At 51.0% G+C, this 15,972-nt stretch overlaps 1 protein-coding gene across 3 annotated transcripts in view; it reads right to left on the bottom strand.

The window, feature by feature from the left end:
• The window catches only part of LOC137313321 (NACHT, LRR and PYD domains-containing protein 3-like), a 78,402-nt gene that overhangs the window by 29,873 nt on the left and 32,557 nt on the right, over positions 1–15,972 (bottom strand). Inside the window, exon 1 of one of the 3 annotated variants that reach the window (XM_067979430.1) lies at positions 1,874–2,419. The exons of the other annotated variants lie outside the window; for them this stretch is intronic. The gene's annotated coding sequence lies outside the window, so the exon portion shown is untranslated. Of the gene's footprint in view, positions 1–1,873; positions 2,420–15,972 lie in introns of those variants that run through there. 3 annotated transcript variants of the gene reach the window in all.

Below are 15,972 nucleotides of genomic sequence, written 5' to 3'. Positions count from 1 at the left end.
TACATAACATAACATGGGACTGATTTATCACAGAAAGAAGAGATTTCCCCTGCTTTGAGTGTTACTGTTTATTGTGGACACTCCAATGAGTAAAAGTCCTGTTCACAGCTGTGGACTGGGTTTCTAACCGTCTTGAATTGACAGTTCCTGACTCAGAGGCTGGATGTTTCTCCAGTTAGCTGCAAATTCCAAAGTTATGGCATGTGGGGGTGGGGACGGAACGTTTGTAACTACAAGTGAGAGCTTTTATTTGGAATATTTAACCGTCAAATAATTATTATCTGTAATAACAACACCTCAGTGTGGGAATGTGGAGGGAACGTTGACCATATTTAAGAGAACAAGAGAAAATAGAAGCTCTCAGCAATTAACTAGTTTTTATTTTGCTATAAATGGTCATTGATGTACACAACTGGACGATAGATTACAACTCATTCACATGCCTGTAATAAAATATTTCTGATTAGATAAAATCAGGATCAGTAAGTGAATGATTTGAAGTAGAACGTGTGGACAAATATGGCCTACTCTTAGTTTTAGGATAAATCAAATCACTATCCCCAAAAATATCAATAGTTGATGGGGAATTGGAGTTGAAAGATTTATCGGGGCCACTCTCCAAACACAATGGATATGATCGAAGAACTCACACATTAGCGAGGGCACGGTGTCACCCAAGGATGACATTCTCCCGTGTCTGATACAACGGAGCGGGGAGGGCACTGTGTTACCACAGGATGACAGTTTACACAAGAGGCGGGGCAGGCACTCGAGGGCACACCGACCCCAAACGATGGCAGTGCACCATATGAGAGAGAGAGGAGGCGTGTGTATATCAGTCAGTGACTCTTTGTGTGTTTGATAGAGAGAGATAGGGGAAGTGCTTGCGTATCTGTATCAATGAATGAATCTGAATGTGTGTGCGTATATGAGAGAGGGAGCGTGAAACAGATTTTATCAGTGGGCAACTGAGGATTGTATAAGTATGAGAGAGAGACAATGGATGCCTCTGTATAACTGTGAGACTCTTAATGTGCGTTTATGTGTCTATGAGAGAGACAGAGCGAGAGAGAGAGGATGCATCTGTATATCTGAGTGACTCTGAGCAGGTGTGTGTATATGTGATGGAGGGAGACACAAAGTGTATCAGTAAGGGACTGACTGAGTGTGTGCGTATGTGAGAGGCAGAGAGAGGAGAGAGAAAGAGAAAAGAGTGAGTGTGTGTGTGAGAGAGGGAGACAGAGGATGCCTCTGTATATCAATGAGTGACAGAGTATCTGTGTGTATTTTCTGTTGGGGAGAAGCAGCAGGATGATGAAATCTAACCTTTAACCATCAACCACTTCTAAAATCCTACACAGACCGGTATTTAACAAGTTAAATTTCCAGAAGATACTTTTCCATATCAAACGTTGAATCAGACAAAGCAAGTGCAGACAACGTGCAAAGTACAAAAACCTCTTGCTCTTATCGATAAAAAGTTGGAGGAAGTGAGTTCCCAAAAACGGAAACCGTTCGCCTCTGTCTCTGCAAGTTTCAGCATGTTGCTTTTACTTTGTGTCACTCAGGGGCAGACATTTTGAAACCCTCTCAGTTCCCCCTTCAATTTGTTTTTTTTACAAGAAGGTTTATTCAATTCCACTGTGTTCTGATTAAAGTAGCTCTGGGTTTCAATTCGATCCTAACATTCACCTGAGAATAATGGGATCAACGGCATTTGGTGTTGATTAATTCTCTGCATAAGGTTTTATCTTTCATTCTGATCACCATCCGGTTCTACCCAGAACCGTGTGTGCGACGAGCTCTGCACTTAATGCAGAAATGTGTTTCCTTCGATATAATCCCCCACTCTGAGACATTCTCAGTCACTCACCCAATTCATCCAATGAAAAGACTGAAGCGACATGAGATCTGGTCCGCACGGCTCCTGTCCCCAGTGAAGACCCTGGTACTCGGGGATTCGGCTGATCCCCCGCCTTAATCTCCCTGTCCCCAGTCAGGACTCTGATACTCGGGGATTTGGCTGATCTCCCCGCCTTTCTCTCCCTGTCCCCAGTCAGGACTCTGATCGTCGGGGATTCGGCTGATCTCCCCGCCTTGCTCTCGCTGTCCCCAGTCAGGACTCTGGTACTCGGGGATTCGGCTGATCTCCCCGCCTTGCTCTCCCTGTACCCAGTGAAGACTCTGGTACTCGGGAATTCGGCTGATCTCTCCGCCTTGCTCTCCCTGTCCCCAGTGAAGATTCTGATATTCGGGGATTCTGCTGATCTCCCCGCCTTGCTCTCCCTGTACCCAGTGAAGACTCTGGTACTGGGGGATTCGGCTGATCTCCCCGCCTTGCTCTCCCTGTCCCCAGTCAGGACTGTGGTACTCGTGGATTCGGTTGATCTCCCCGCCTTCCTCTCCGCTCGACACAATCTGAGTGGAGCCCTCCAGGGCGTGTCAGCGCACATCAACCTCGCTGTCACCTCTTCCGCTGAATGTTACTGACATTTTAAGATCGTGAGGCGCATAACCCGAAACCTCGCGTTGCCTTTACTCTTCCTACCTGATGATTCACGTGGTTTTGATGCGAGTTAAGTTTCGTATTAAGTGCTCAAATTATGTAAATGCTTCGATTTACAATCCCCCCATTGATTTGAAGCAGACAGAACAGAAGGAGACCATTCGGCCCCTGCTGTCTGTGCTGGCTCTTTGAAAGAGCTATCCATTTAATCCTACTCCCCTGCACTTTCCCAATGGTCCTGCAACCTTTCTCCTTTACAAGTGTTTATCCAATTCCATTTTGAAAGTTACTAAACAAATTTGTTCACCGCGAGCGACTGGACAGACAGAGCATCGGTTATAGACAGAGTCATTGGGGTAGATTTTAAACACGAATCTGCTTCCACAGCCCTATCAGGCATTCGGTTCCAGATCAGAAAAACTCGCTGCGTAAAGAAAATTCCACTCATCTCCCCCCTGGCTTTATTGCCAATTCTCATCAATCTGCGTCCTCTGGTTAGCGACCCTCCTGCCAGTGGAAACAGTTTCTCCATATCTACCCAATCAAAACTCCACTATGAAATCTCCACTTAACCTGCTCGAAGAAGAACAAACCGAGATTTGAAGTTCCTCGGGCCAGACGCAGAAAATTGCAGGATATTCGCTGGAAGTTAATGTTACTGAAGTCAATGGAAATTACTGAGGGAGATAGTGAATGGGTGACCAACAGACAGAGGAAGGGTAGGAAGGCAGTGCAGGGGTCCCCTGCGGTCATCTCCCTCCAAAACAGGTATACCGTTTTGGATACTGTTGTGGGAGATGGCTCACCAGGGGAAGGTGGCAGTGGCCAGGTTCATGGCACCGTGGCTGGCTCTGCTGCACAGGAGGGCAGTAAAAAGAGTGGCAGAGCTCTCGTGATATGGGGACTCGATTGTAAGGGGAATAGACAGGCGTTTCTGCGGACGCAACCAAGACACCAGGATGGTATGTTGCCTCCCTGGTGCAAGGGTCAGGGATGTCTCGGAGCGGCTGCAGGACATTCTGGAGGGGGAGGGTGAACAGCCAGTTGTCGTGGTGCATATAGGCACCAACGATATAGGTAAAAAACAGGATGAGGTCCTACAAGCTGAATTTAGGGAGGTAGGAGTTAAACTAAAGAGTAGGACCACAAAGGTAGTAATCTCAGGATTGCTACCAGTGCCACGGGCTAGTCAGAGTAGGAATGACAGGATAGCTAGGATGAATACGTGGCTTGAGAGATGGTGCAAGAGGGAGGGATTCAAATTCCTGGGCCATTTGAACCGGTTCTGGGGGAGGTGGGACCAGGACAAATTGGACGGTCTGCATCTGGGCAGGACTGGAACCAATGTCCTCGGGGGAGTGTTTGCTAGTGCTGTTGGGGAGGGTTTAAACTAATGTTGCAGGGGGATGGGAACCGATGCAGGAAGTCAGTGGGAAGTAAAGTGGTGACAGAAACAAAAGGCAGTAAGGGAGAGTGTACAGAACATGACCGGACAGATGGTCTGAGAAAGCAGGGCAAAGACCAAGGGAAGTCTAGATTAAACTGCATTTATTTCAATGCAAGAAGTCTGATGGGCAAGGCAGATGAACTCAGGGCATGGATGGGCACATGGGACTGGGATGTTATAGATATTACTGAAACATGGCTAAGGGAGGGGCAGGACTGGCAGCTCAATGTTCCAGGGTACAGATGCTATAGGAAAGATAGAGCAGGAGGTAAGAGAGGAGGGGGGGTTGCGTTCTTGATTAGGGAGAACATCACGGCAGTAGTGAGAGGGGATATATCCGAGGGTTCGCCCACTGAGTCTATATGGGTAGAAATGAAAAATATGAAGGGAAAGATCACTTTGACAGGATTGTACTACAGACACCCAAATAGTCAACGGGAAATTGAGGAGCAAATATGTAAGGAGATTACAGACAGCTGCAAGAAAAATAGGGTGGTAATAGTAGGGGACTTTAACTTTCCCAACATTGACTGGGACAGCCATAGCATGATGGGCTTGGATGGAGAGAAATTTGTTGAGTGTATTCAGGAGGAATTTCTCATTCAGTATGTGGATGGCCGGCGAGAGAGAGGGCAAAACTTGACCTCCTCTTGGGAAATAAGGAAGGGCAGGTGACAGAAGTGTTAGTGAGGGATCACTTTGGGACCAGTGATCATAATTCCATTAGTTTTAAGATAGCTATGGAGAATGATAGGTCTGGCCCAAAAGTTAAAATTCTAAATTGGGGAAAGGCCAATGTTGATGGTATTGGACAGGAACTTTCAGAAGTTGATTGGGAGAGTCTCTTGGCAGGCAAAGGGACGTCTGGTAAGTGGGAGGCTTTCAAAAGTGTGTTAACCAGGGTTCAGGGTAAGCACATTCCTTATAAAGTGAAGGGCAAGGCTGGTAGAAGTAGGGAACCTTGGATGACTCGGGAGATTGAGGCCCTATTCAAAAAGAAGGAGGCATATGACATGCAGAGGCAGCTGGGATCAAGTGGATCCCTTGAAGAGTATAGAGATTGCCGGAGTAGAGTTAAGAGAGAAATCAGGAGGGCAAAAAGGGGACATGAGATTGCTTTGGCAGATAAGGCAAAGGAGAATCCAAAGAGCTTCTGCAAGTACATAAAGGGCAAAAGAGTAACTGGGGAGAGAGTAGGGCCTCTTAAGGATAAACAAGGTCATCTATGTGCGGAACCACAAGAGATGGGTGAGATCCTGAATGAATATTTCACATCGGTATTTACAGTTGAGAAAGCCATGGATGTGAGGGAACTTGGGGAAATAAATTGTGATGTCTTGAGGAGTGTACATATTACAGAGAGGGAGGTGCTGGAAGTCTTAACGCGCATCAAGGTAGATAAATCTCCGGGACCTGATGAAATGTATCCCAGGACGTTATGGGAGGTTAGGGAGGAAATTGCGGGTCCCCGAGCAGAGATATTTGAATCATCGACAGCTACAGGTGAGGTGCCTAAAGATTGGAGGGTAGCAAATGTTGTGCCTTTGTTTAAGAAGGGCGGCAGGGAAAAGCATGAAACTACCAGATTGTCGTAAAAACCCATCTGGTTCACTAATGTCCTTTAGGGAAGGAAACCTGCCGTCCTTACCCGGTCTGGCCTATATGTGACTCCAGACCCACAGCAATGTGGTTGATTCTTAATTGCCCTCTGAAATGGCCTAGCAAGCCACTCAGTTGTAAAATCTCGCTACGAAAAGTCATAATAAGAATAAAACCGGACGGACCACCCGGCATCGGACGACTAGGCACCGGACACGACAACGGCAAAACACCAAGCCCAGTCGACCCTGCAAGGTCCTCCTTACTAACATCTGGGGACTTGTGCCAAAATTGGGAGAGCTGTCCCACAGACTAGTCAAGCAACAGCCTGACATAGCCATACTCACACAATCATATCTTTCAGCCAACGTCCCAGACTCTTCCATCACCATCCCTGGGTATGTCCTGTCCCACCGGCAGGACAGACCCACCAGAGGTGGCGGTACAGTGATATACAGTCAGGAGGGAGTGGCCCTGGGAGTCCTCAACATTGACTCTGGACCCCATGAAATCTCATGGCATCAGGTCAAACATGGGCAAGGAAACCTCCTGCTGATTACCACCTACCGTCCTCCCTCAGCTGATGAATCAGTCCTCCTCCATGTTGAACACCACTTGGAGGAAGCACTGAGGGTAGCAAGGGCACAAAATATACTCTGGGTGGGGGACTTCAATGTCCATCACCAAGAGTGGCTCGGTAGCACCACGACTGACCGAGCTGGCCGAGTCCTGAAGGACATAGCTGCTAGACTGTGCCTGCGGCAGGTGGTGAGCGAACCAACACGAGGGAAAAACTTACTTGACCTCGTCCTCACCAATCTACCTGTCGCAAATGCATATGTCCATGACAGTATTGGTAGGAGTGACCACCGCACAGTCCTCGTGGAGATGAAGTCCCGTCTTCGCACTGAGGACACCATCCAACGTGTTGTGTGGCACTACCACCGTGCTAAATGGGATAGATTCAGAACAGATCTGGCAGCTCAAAACTGGGCATCCATGAGGCGCTGTGGGCCATCAGCAGCAGCAGAATTGTATTCCAGCACAATCTGTAACCTCATGGCCCGGCATATTCCTCACTCTACCATTACCAACAAGCCAGGGGATCAACCCTGGTTCAATGAGGAGTGTAGAAGAGCATGCCAGGAGCAGCACCAGGCGTACCTAAAAATGAGGTGCCAACCTGGTGAAGCTACAACTCAGGACTACATGCATGCTAAACAGCGGAAGCAACATGCTATAGACAGAGCTAAGCGATTCCACAACCAACGGATCAGATCAAAGCTCTGCAGTCCTGCCACATCCAGTTGTGAATGGTGGTGGACAATTAAACAACTAACGGGAGGAGGAGGCTCTGCAAACATCCCCATTCTCAATGATGGCGGAGTCCAGCACGTGAGTGCAAAAGACAAGGCTGAAGCGTTTGCAACCATCTTCAGCCAGAAGTGCCGAGTGGATAATCCATCTCAGCCTCCTCCCGATATCCCCACCATCACGGAAGCCAGTCTTCGGCCAATTCGATTCACTCCACGTGATATCAAGAAACGGCTGAGTGCACTGGATACAGCAAAGGCGATGGGCCCCGACAACATCCCAGCTGTAGTGCTGAAGACTTGTGCTCCAGAACGAGCTGCGCCTCGAGCCAAGCTGTTCCAGTACAGCTGCAACACTGGCATCCACCCGACAATGTGGAAAATTGCCCAGGTATGTCCTGTCCACAAAAAGCAGGACAAATCCAATCTGGCCAATTACCGTCCCATCAGTCTACTCTCAATCATCAGCAAAGTGATGGAAGGTGTCGTCGACAGTGCTATCAAGCGGCACTTACTCACCAATAACCTGCTCACCGATGCTCAGTTTGGGTTCCGCCAGGACCACTTGGCTCCAGATCTCATTACAGCCTTGATCCAAACATGGACAAAAGAGCTGAATTCCAGAGGTGAGGTGAGAGTGACTGCCCTTGACATCAAGGCAGCATTTGACCGAGTGTGGCACCAAGGAGCCCTAGTAAAATTGAAGTCAATGGGAATCAGGGGGAAAACTCTCCAGTGGCTGGAGTCATACCTAGCACACAGGAAGATGGTAGTGGTTGTTGGAGGCCAATCATCTCAGCCCCAGGACTTTGATGCAGGAGTTCCTCAGGGCAGTGTCCTAGGCCCAACCATCTTCAGCTGCTTCATCAATGACCTTCCCTCCATCATAAGGTCAGAAATGGGGATGTTCGCTGATGACTGCACAGTGTTCAGTTCCATTCGCAACCCCTCAAATAATGAAGCAGTCCGAGCCTGCATGCAGCAAGACCTGGACAACATCCAGGCTTGGGCTCAGAAGTGGCAAGTAACATTCGCGCCAGATAAGTGCCAGGCAATGACCATCTCCAACAAGAGAGAGTTTAACCATCTCCCCTTGACATTCAACGGCATTACCATCGCCGAATCCCCCACCATCAACATCCTGGGGGTCACCATTGACCAGAAACTTAACTGGACCAGCCATATAAATACTGTGGCTACGAGAGCAGGTCAGAGGCTGGGTATTCTGCGGCGAGTGACTCACCTCCTGACTCCCCAAAGCCTTTCCACCATCTACAAGGCACAAGTCAGGAGTGTGATGGAATACTCTCCACTTGCCTGGATGAGTGCAGCTCCAACAACACTCAAGAAGCTCGACACCATCCAGGACAAAGCAGCCCGCTTGATTGGCACCCCATCCACCACCCGAAACATTCACTCCCTTCACCACCGGCGCACTGTGGCTGCAGTGTGCACCATCCACAGGATGCACTGCAGCAACTCGCCAAGGCTTCTTCGACAGCACCTCCCAAACCCGCGACCTCTACCACCTAGAAGGACAAGAGCAGCAGGCGCATGGGAACAACACCACCTGCACGTTCCCCTCCAAGTCACACACCATCCCGACTTAGAAATATATCGCCGTTCCTTCATTGTCGCTGGGTCAAAATCCTGGAACTCCCTTCCTAACAGCACAGTGGGAGAACCGTCACCACACGGACTGCAGCGGTTCAAGAAGGCGGCTCACCACCACCTTCTCGAGGGCAATTAGGGATGGGCAATAAATGCCGGCCTTGCCAGCGACGCCCACATCCCGTGAACGAATAAAAAAAAAGCCTGGGAACTACAGACCGGTGAGCCTGACATCTGCACTGGGTAAGTTGTTCGAGGGTATTCTGAGGGACAGGATATACAGGCATTTGGAGAGGCAGGGACTGATGAGGAACAGTCAGAATGGTTTTGTGAGAGGAAAATCATGTCTCACGAATTTGATTGAGTTTTTTGAAGGAGTAACCAAGAAGATAGATGAGGGATGTGCAGTAGACGTGGTCTACATGGACCTCAGCAAAGCCTTTGACAAGGTACCGCATGGTAGGTTATTACATAAGGTTGAATCTCATGGGATCCAAGGTGAGGTAGCCAATTGGATACAAAATTGGCTTGATGACAGAAGACAAAGGGTGGTTGTAGAGGGTTGTTTTTCAAACTGGAGGCCTGTGTCCAGCGGTGTGCCTCAGGGATCGGTGCTGGTTCCGCTGTTGTTTGTTATTTATATCAATGATTTGGATGAGAATTTAGGAGGCATGGTTAGTAAATTTGCAGATAACACCAAGATTGGTGGCATTGTGGACAGTGAAGAATGTTATCTGGGATTGCAACGGGACCTTGATGAATTGGGCCAATGGGCCGATGAATGGCAGATGGAGTTTAATTTCGATAAATGTGAGGTGATGCATTTTGGTGGATCGAATTGGGCCAGGACCTACTCCGTTAACGGTAGGGCGTTGGGGAGATTTATAGAACAAAGAGATCTAGGAGTACAGGTTCATAGCTCCTTGAAAGTGGAGTCACAGGTGGATAGGGTGGTGAAGAAGGCATTCGGCATGCTTGGTTTCATTAGTCAGAACATTTAATACAGGAGTTGGGATGTCTTGTTGAAGTTGTACAGGACATGAGTAAGGCCACACTTGGAAAACTGTGTGCAGTTCTGGTCACCCTATTATAGAAAGGATATTATTAAAGAATGCAGAAAAGATTTACTCGGATGCGACCGGGACTTGATGGTTTGACTTATAGGGAGAGGTTAGATAGACTGGGACTTTTTTCCCTGGAGAGTAGGAGGTTAAGGGGTGATCTTATAGAAGTCCATAAAATAATGAGGGGCAGTGATAAGGTCGATGGTCAAAATCTTTTCCCAAAGGTAGGGGAGTCTATAACGAGGGGGCATAGATTTAAGGTGAGAGGGGAGAGATACAAAAGGGTCCAGAGGGGCAATTTTTTCACTCAACGGTTTTTGAGTGTCTGGAACGAGCTGCCAGAGGCAGTAGTAGAGGCGGGTTCAATTTTGTCTTTTAAAAAGCATTTGGACAGTGACATGGGTAAGATGGGTAGAGCGGGGTATGGGCCAAGTGCAGGCAATTGGGACTTGCTCGTGGTACAAACTGGGCGACATGGACATGTTGGGCCGAAGGGCCTGTTTCCATGTTGCAACTTCTATGATTCTATGATTCTATGAAATCAGGAATGTGGGAAATCTGAACAGTCAGTATTTTACAAAAAACTAGGAAACAATTTGGACTGTTTAAATTAAGGGGCAACCTTTCATTCTCCGTCTCTCCGCCTCCCCCCGCCCAGCACTGTTCAAAGTAAGGGGCTCTCTGTCATTCTCCCACTCCCCCCTCCCCCCTCCACCCACCCATCACTGATTAAAGTAAGGGGATCTCCGTCATTCTATTTCTCCCCCTCTCCCAACCATCACTGATCAAAGTAAGGGTCTCTCTGTCATTCGCGCTCTCCCCCCTCCCCCTCCAATCACTGATTAAAGTAAGGGGCTCTCTGTCATTCTCCCTCACCTCCCTCCCCCAACACATCACTGATGAAAGGAAGGGGCTTTCTGTCATTCTCCTGCTCCCCCACCCATCACTGATTAAAGGAAGGGGCTCTCTATCATTCTCCCTCTCCCCCCTCCCCCCGCCCATCACTGATTAAAGTAAGGGGCACTCCCTCATTCTCCGTCTCCCACACCCATCACTGATTAAAGTAAGGGTCTCTCTCTCATTCTCCCTCAACCCCCTCCCCCCACCCATCACTGATTAAAGTAAGGGGCTCTCTCTCATTCTCCCACTCCCCCTCCCCCACCCATCACTGATTAAAGTAAGGGGCTCTCTCTCATTCTCTCTCTCACCCTCCCCCCATCCATCACTGATTAAAGTGAGGGGCTCTCTCTCATTCTCCCTCTCCCCTTTCCCCCCGCCCATCACTGATTAAAATAAGGGGCTCTCTCTCATTCTCCCTCTCTCCCCTCCCCCCCACCCATCACTGAATAATGTAAGCGGCTCTCTCTCATTCTCCCTCTCCCCTCTCCCCCCGGCCTTCACTGATTAAACTAAGATGCTCTCTCTCATTCTCAGTCTCCCTCTCCCCCTCACCATCACTGAATAAATAAGGGGCTCTATCTCATTCTCCCTCTCCCCCCTCCCCCCGCCCTTCACTGATTAAAGTCAGGGGCTCTCACTCATTCTCCCACACCCCCCCTGCGCCAACCATCACTGATGAAAGTCAGGGGCTCTCTCTCATTCTCCCCCTTCCCCCACACATCACTGATAAAAGTAAGAGGCTCTCTCTCATTCTCCCCCTCCCCCTCCCCCACCAATCACTGATGAAAGCAAGGGGCTCCCTCTCATTCTCTCCCTCCCACTCCCCCCACCCATCACTGATGAAAGGAAGGGGCTCTCTCTCATTCTCCCTCTCACTCTCCCCCGCCCATCACTGATTAAAGTAAGGGGCTCTCTCTCATTCTCCCTCTCCCCCTCCCACCACCCAATACTGATTAAGGAAAGGGGCTCTCTCTCATTCTCCCTCTCCCTCTCCCCCGCCCATCACTGATGAAAGCAAGGGGCTCTCTCTCATTCTCATTCTCCCTCTCCCCCCTCCCCCACCCATCACTGATTAAAGTAAGGGTCTCTATCTCCTTCTCCCTCTCCCCCCTCCCATCACTGATAAAAGTAAGGGGCTCTCTCTCATTCTCCCTCTCCCCCTCCCCCCACCCATCACTGATTAAAGTATGGGGCTCTCTCTCATTCTCCCTCACTCCCCGCCCATCACTGATCAAAGTAAGGTGATCACTCTCCTTCTCCCTCTCCCACTCCCCCCACCCATCACTGATTAAAGTAAGGGGCTCTCTCTCATTCTCCCTCTCCATCTCCCTCTCCCTCTCACCCCACCCATCACTGATTAAAGTAAGGGGCTCTCTCTCATTCTCCCTCTCCCTCCTCCCCCCACCCAACACTGATTAAAGTAAGGGGCTCTCTGTCATTCTCCCTCTCCCCCTCCCACCGCCCATGACTGATTAAAGGAAGGGTCTCTCTCTCATTCTCCCTCTCCCACCTCCGCCCACCCATCACTGATTGAAGTAAGGGGCTCTCTCTCATTCTCCCTCTCCCCCTCCCCCCCGCCCATCACTGATTAAAGGAAGGGGCTCTCTCTCATTATCCCACCCCCACCCCCTCCCCCCGCCCATCACTGATTAAAGTTAGGGACTCTCTCTCATTCTCCCTCTCCACCCTCCCATCAATGATTAAAGTAAGGGGCTCTCTCTCATTCTCCCTCTCCCCCTCCCACCACCCAGCAATGATTAAAGGAAGGGGCTCCCTCTCATTCTCCCTCTCCCCCCTCCCCCACCCATCACTGATTAAAGTTAGGGGCTCTCTCTCATTCTCCCTCTACCCCTCCCCCCACCCATCACTGATTAAAGGAAGGGGCTCTCTACATTCTCCCCCCCCTCCCCCCGCCCATCACTGATTAAAGTGAGGGACTCTCTCTCATTCTCCCTCTCCACCCCGCCCATCAATGATGAAAGAAAGGGGCTCTCTCTCATTCTCCCCCTCCCCCTCACCAACCTAAAACTGATTAAAGGAAGGGGTTTTCTCCCATTCTCCCTCTCCCTCTCCCCCTCCCCCTCCCCCCACCCATCACTGATTAAAGTAAGCTTCTCTCTCTCATTCTCCCTCTCCCCTCTCCCTCCACCCATCACTGATTAAAGTAAGGGGCTCTCTCTCATTCTCCCTCTCCCCTCTCCCTCCACCCATCACTGATGAAAGGAAGGGGCTCCCTCTCATTCACCCGCTGCCCCCTCCCCCCTCCCATCACTGATGAAAGTAAGGGGCTCTCTCTCATTCTCCCTCTCTCCCCACCCCACCCAACACTGATTAAAGTAAGGGGCTCCCTCTCATTCTCCCTCTCCCCTCTCCCCCCACCCATCACTGATTAAAGTAAGGGCCTCTCTGTCATTCTCCCTCTCCCCCTTCCCCTCCCACCGCCCATCACTGATTAAAGTAAGGGGCTCCCTCTCATTCTCCCTCTCATCCCCGCCCATCACTGATTAATTTAAGGGGCGCTATCTCATTCTCCCTCTCCCTCTCCCCCCACCCATCACTGATGAAAGTAAGGGGCTCTCTCTCATTCTCATTCTCCCTCTCCCACTCCCCATCACTGATGAAAGTAAGGGGCTCTCTCTCATTCTTCCTCTTCCACCTCCCCCTCCCCATCACTGAATAAAGTAAGGGGCTCTCTCTCATTCTCCCTCTCCCACTGTCCCAAAACATCAATGATTAAAGTCAGGGGCTCTCTCTCATTCTCCCTCTCCCCCTCCCCCCCGCCCATCACTGATTAAAGTGAGGGTCTATCTCTCATTCTCCCTCTCCCCTCTCCCTCCTCCCATCACTGATTAAAGTCAGGGGCTCTCTCTCATTCTCCCTCTCTCCCCACCCCACCCATCACTGATCAAAGTCAGGGGGTCTCTGTCGTTCTCCCTCTCCCCCCCGCCCATCGCTGATTAAAGTAAGTGGCTCCCTCTCATTCTCCCTCTCCCACTCCCCCTCCCACCGCCCATCACTGATCAAAGTAAGGGGCTCTCTCTCATTCTCCCTTTCCCCCCGCCATTCACTGATTAAAGGAAGAGGCTCTCTCTCATTATCCCTCTCCCCCTCCCCCACCCATCACTGATTAAAGTAAGGGGCTCTCTCTCCCTCTCCCTCTCCCCCCTCCCCCACCCATCGCTGATTAAAGTAAGGGGCTCTCTCTCATTCTCCCTCTCCCCCTCCCCCACACATCACTGATGAAAGTAAGGGGCTCTCTCTCATTCTCACTCTCCCCCTCCCCCCCCCCCCCGCCCATCACTGATGGAAGTCAGGGGCTCTCTCTCATTCTCCCTCTCCCTCTCACCCACCCAGCATTGATCAAAGTCAGGGGCACTCTCTCATTCTCCCTCTCCCACTCCCCCCACACATCACTCATTAAAGTAAGGGGCTCTCTCTCATTCTCCCTCTCTCCCCACCCCACCCAACACTGATTAAAGTAAGGGGCTCTCTCTAATTCTCCCTCTCCATCACCCCCACCCATCACTGATCAAAGTCAGGGGGTCTCTGTCATTCTCCCTCTCCCCCAGCCCATCGCAGATTAAAGTAAGTGGCTCCCTCTCATTCTCCCTCTCCCACTCCCCCTCCCACCGCCCATCACTGATTAAAGTAAGGGGCTCTCTCTCATACTCCCTCTCCCCTCTCCCCCACTCATCACTGATTAAAGTAAGGGGCTCTCTCTCATTCTCCCTCTGCCCCCTCCCCCACCCATCACTGATTAAAGTCAGGGGCTCTCTCTCATTCTCCCTCTCCCGCTCCCCCCCACGCCCATCACTGATTAAAGTAAGGGGCTCTCTCTCATTCTCCCTCTCCCCCTCACCCACCCAGCACTGTTCAAAGTCAGGGGCACTCTCTCATTCTCCCTCTCCCCCCTACCCCCCCCCCCCGCCCATCACTGATTAAAGTAAGGGGCTCTCTCTCATTCTCCCTCTCCCTCTCCCTCTCCCCCCACCCATCACTGATTAAAGTAAGGGGCTCTGTCTCATTCTCCCCCTCCCCCTGCCCCCCTACCCATCACTCATTAAAGGAAGGGGCTCTCTCTCATTCTCCCTCTCTCCCCACCCCACCCAACACTGATTAAAGTAAGGGGCTCTCTCTCATTCTCCCTCTCCCTCACCCCCACCCATCACTGATCAAAGTGAGGGGCTCTCTCTCATTCTCCCTCTCCCCCTCCCCCCCCGCCCATCACTGATTAAAGTAAGGGGCTCTCTCTCATTCTCCCTCTCCCCCTCACCCACCCAGCACTGATCAAAGTCAGGGGCACTCTCTCATTCTCCCTCTCCCCCCTACCCCCCCCCCCCCGCCCATCACTGATTAAAGTAAGGGGCTCTCCTTCATTCTCCCTCTCCCTCTCCCCCCACCCATCACTGATTAAAGGAAGGGGCTCTGTCTCATTCTCCCCCTCCCTCTCCCCCCCTACCCATCACTCATTAAAGGAAGGGGCTCTCTCTCATTCTCCCTCTCTCCCCACCCCACCCAACACTGATTAAAGTAAGGGGCTCTCTCTCATTCTCCCTCTCCCTCACCCCCACCCATCACTGATCAAAGTCAGGGGGTCTCTGTCATTCTCCCTCTACCCCAGCCCATCGCTGATTAAAGTAAGTGGCTCCCTCTCATTCTCCCTCTCCCCCTCCCCCACCCATCACTGATTAAAGTAAGGGGCTCTCTCTCCCTCACCCTCTCCCCCTCCCCCACCCATCGCTGATTAAAGTAAGGGGCTCTCTCTCATTCTCCCTCTCCCCCTCCCCCCACCCATCACTGATCTAAGTAAGGGGTTCTCTCTCATTCTCATTCTCCCCCTCCCCCTCCCCCTCCCCCTCCCCCTCCCCCTCCCCCTCCCCCTCCCCCTCCCCCTCCCCTGCCATACCCGTCACTGATTAAAGTCAGGGGCTCTCTCTCATTCTTCCTCTCCCCCCTCCCCCTACCCATCGCTGAATAAAGTAAGGGGCTCTCTCTCATTCTCCCTCTCCCACTCCCCCCACACATCACTCATTAAAGTAAGGGGCTCTCTCTCATTCTCCCTCTTCCTCACCCCCACCCATCACTGATCAAAGTCAGGGGGTCTCTGTCATTCTCCCTCTCCCCCCGCCCATCGCTGATGAAAGGAAGTGGCTCCCTCTCATTCTCCTTCTCCCACTCACCCTCCTACCGCCCATCACTGATTAAAGGAAGTGGCTCCCTCTCATTCTCCCTCTCCCACTCCCCCTCCTACCGCCCATCACTGATTAAAGGAAGGGGCTCTCTCTCATTCTCCCACTCCCCCTCCCCCACCCATCACTGATTAAAGTAAGGGGCTCGCATTCATTCTCTCTCTCCCCCTCCCCCCATCCATCATTGATTAAAGTGAGGGGCTCTCTCTCATTCTCCCTCTCCCCTTTCCCCCCGCCCATCACTGATTAAAGTAAGGGGCTCTCTCTCATTCTCCCTCTCCCCTTTCCCCCCGCCCATCACTGATTAAAGTAAGGGGCTCTCTCTCATTCTCCCTCTCTCCCC

This window comes from Heptranchias perlo, unplaced genomic scaffold (assembly GCF_035084215.1).
Source record: "Heptranchias perlo isolate sHepPer1 unplaced genomic scaffold, sHepPer1.hap1 HAP1_SCAFFOLD_47, whole genome shotgun sequence".
Lineage (NCBI taxonomy): Eukaryota > Metazoa > Chordata > Chondrichthyes > Hexanchiformes > Hexanchidae > Heptranchias > Heptranchias perlo.
The sequence above is the reverse complement of the archived record's forward strand: the minus strand, read 5'-3'. Positions and strand labels throughout refer to the sequence as shown.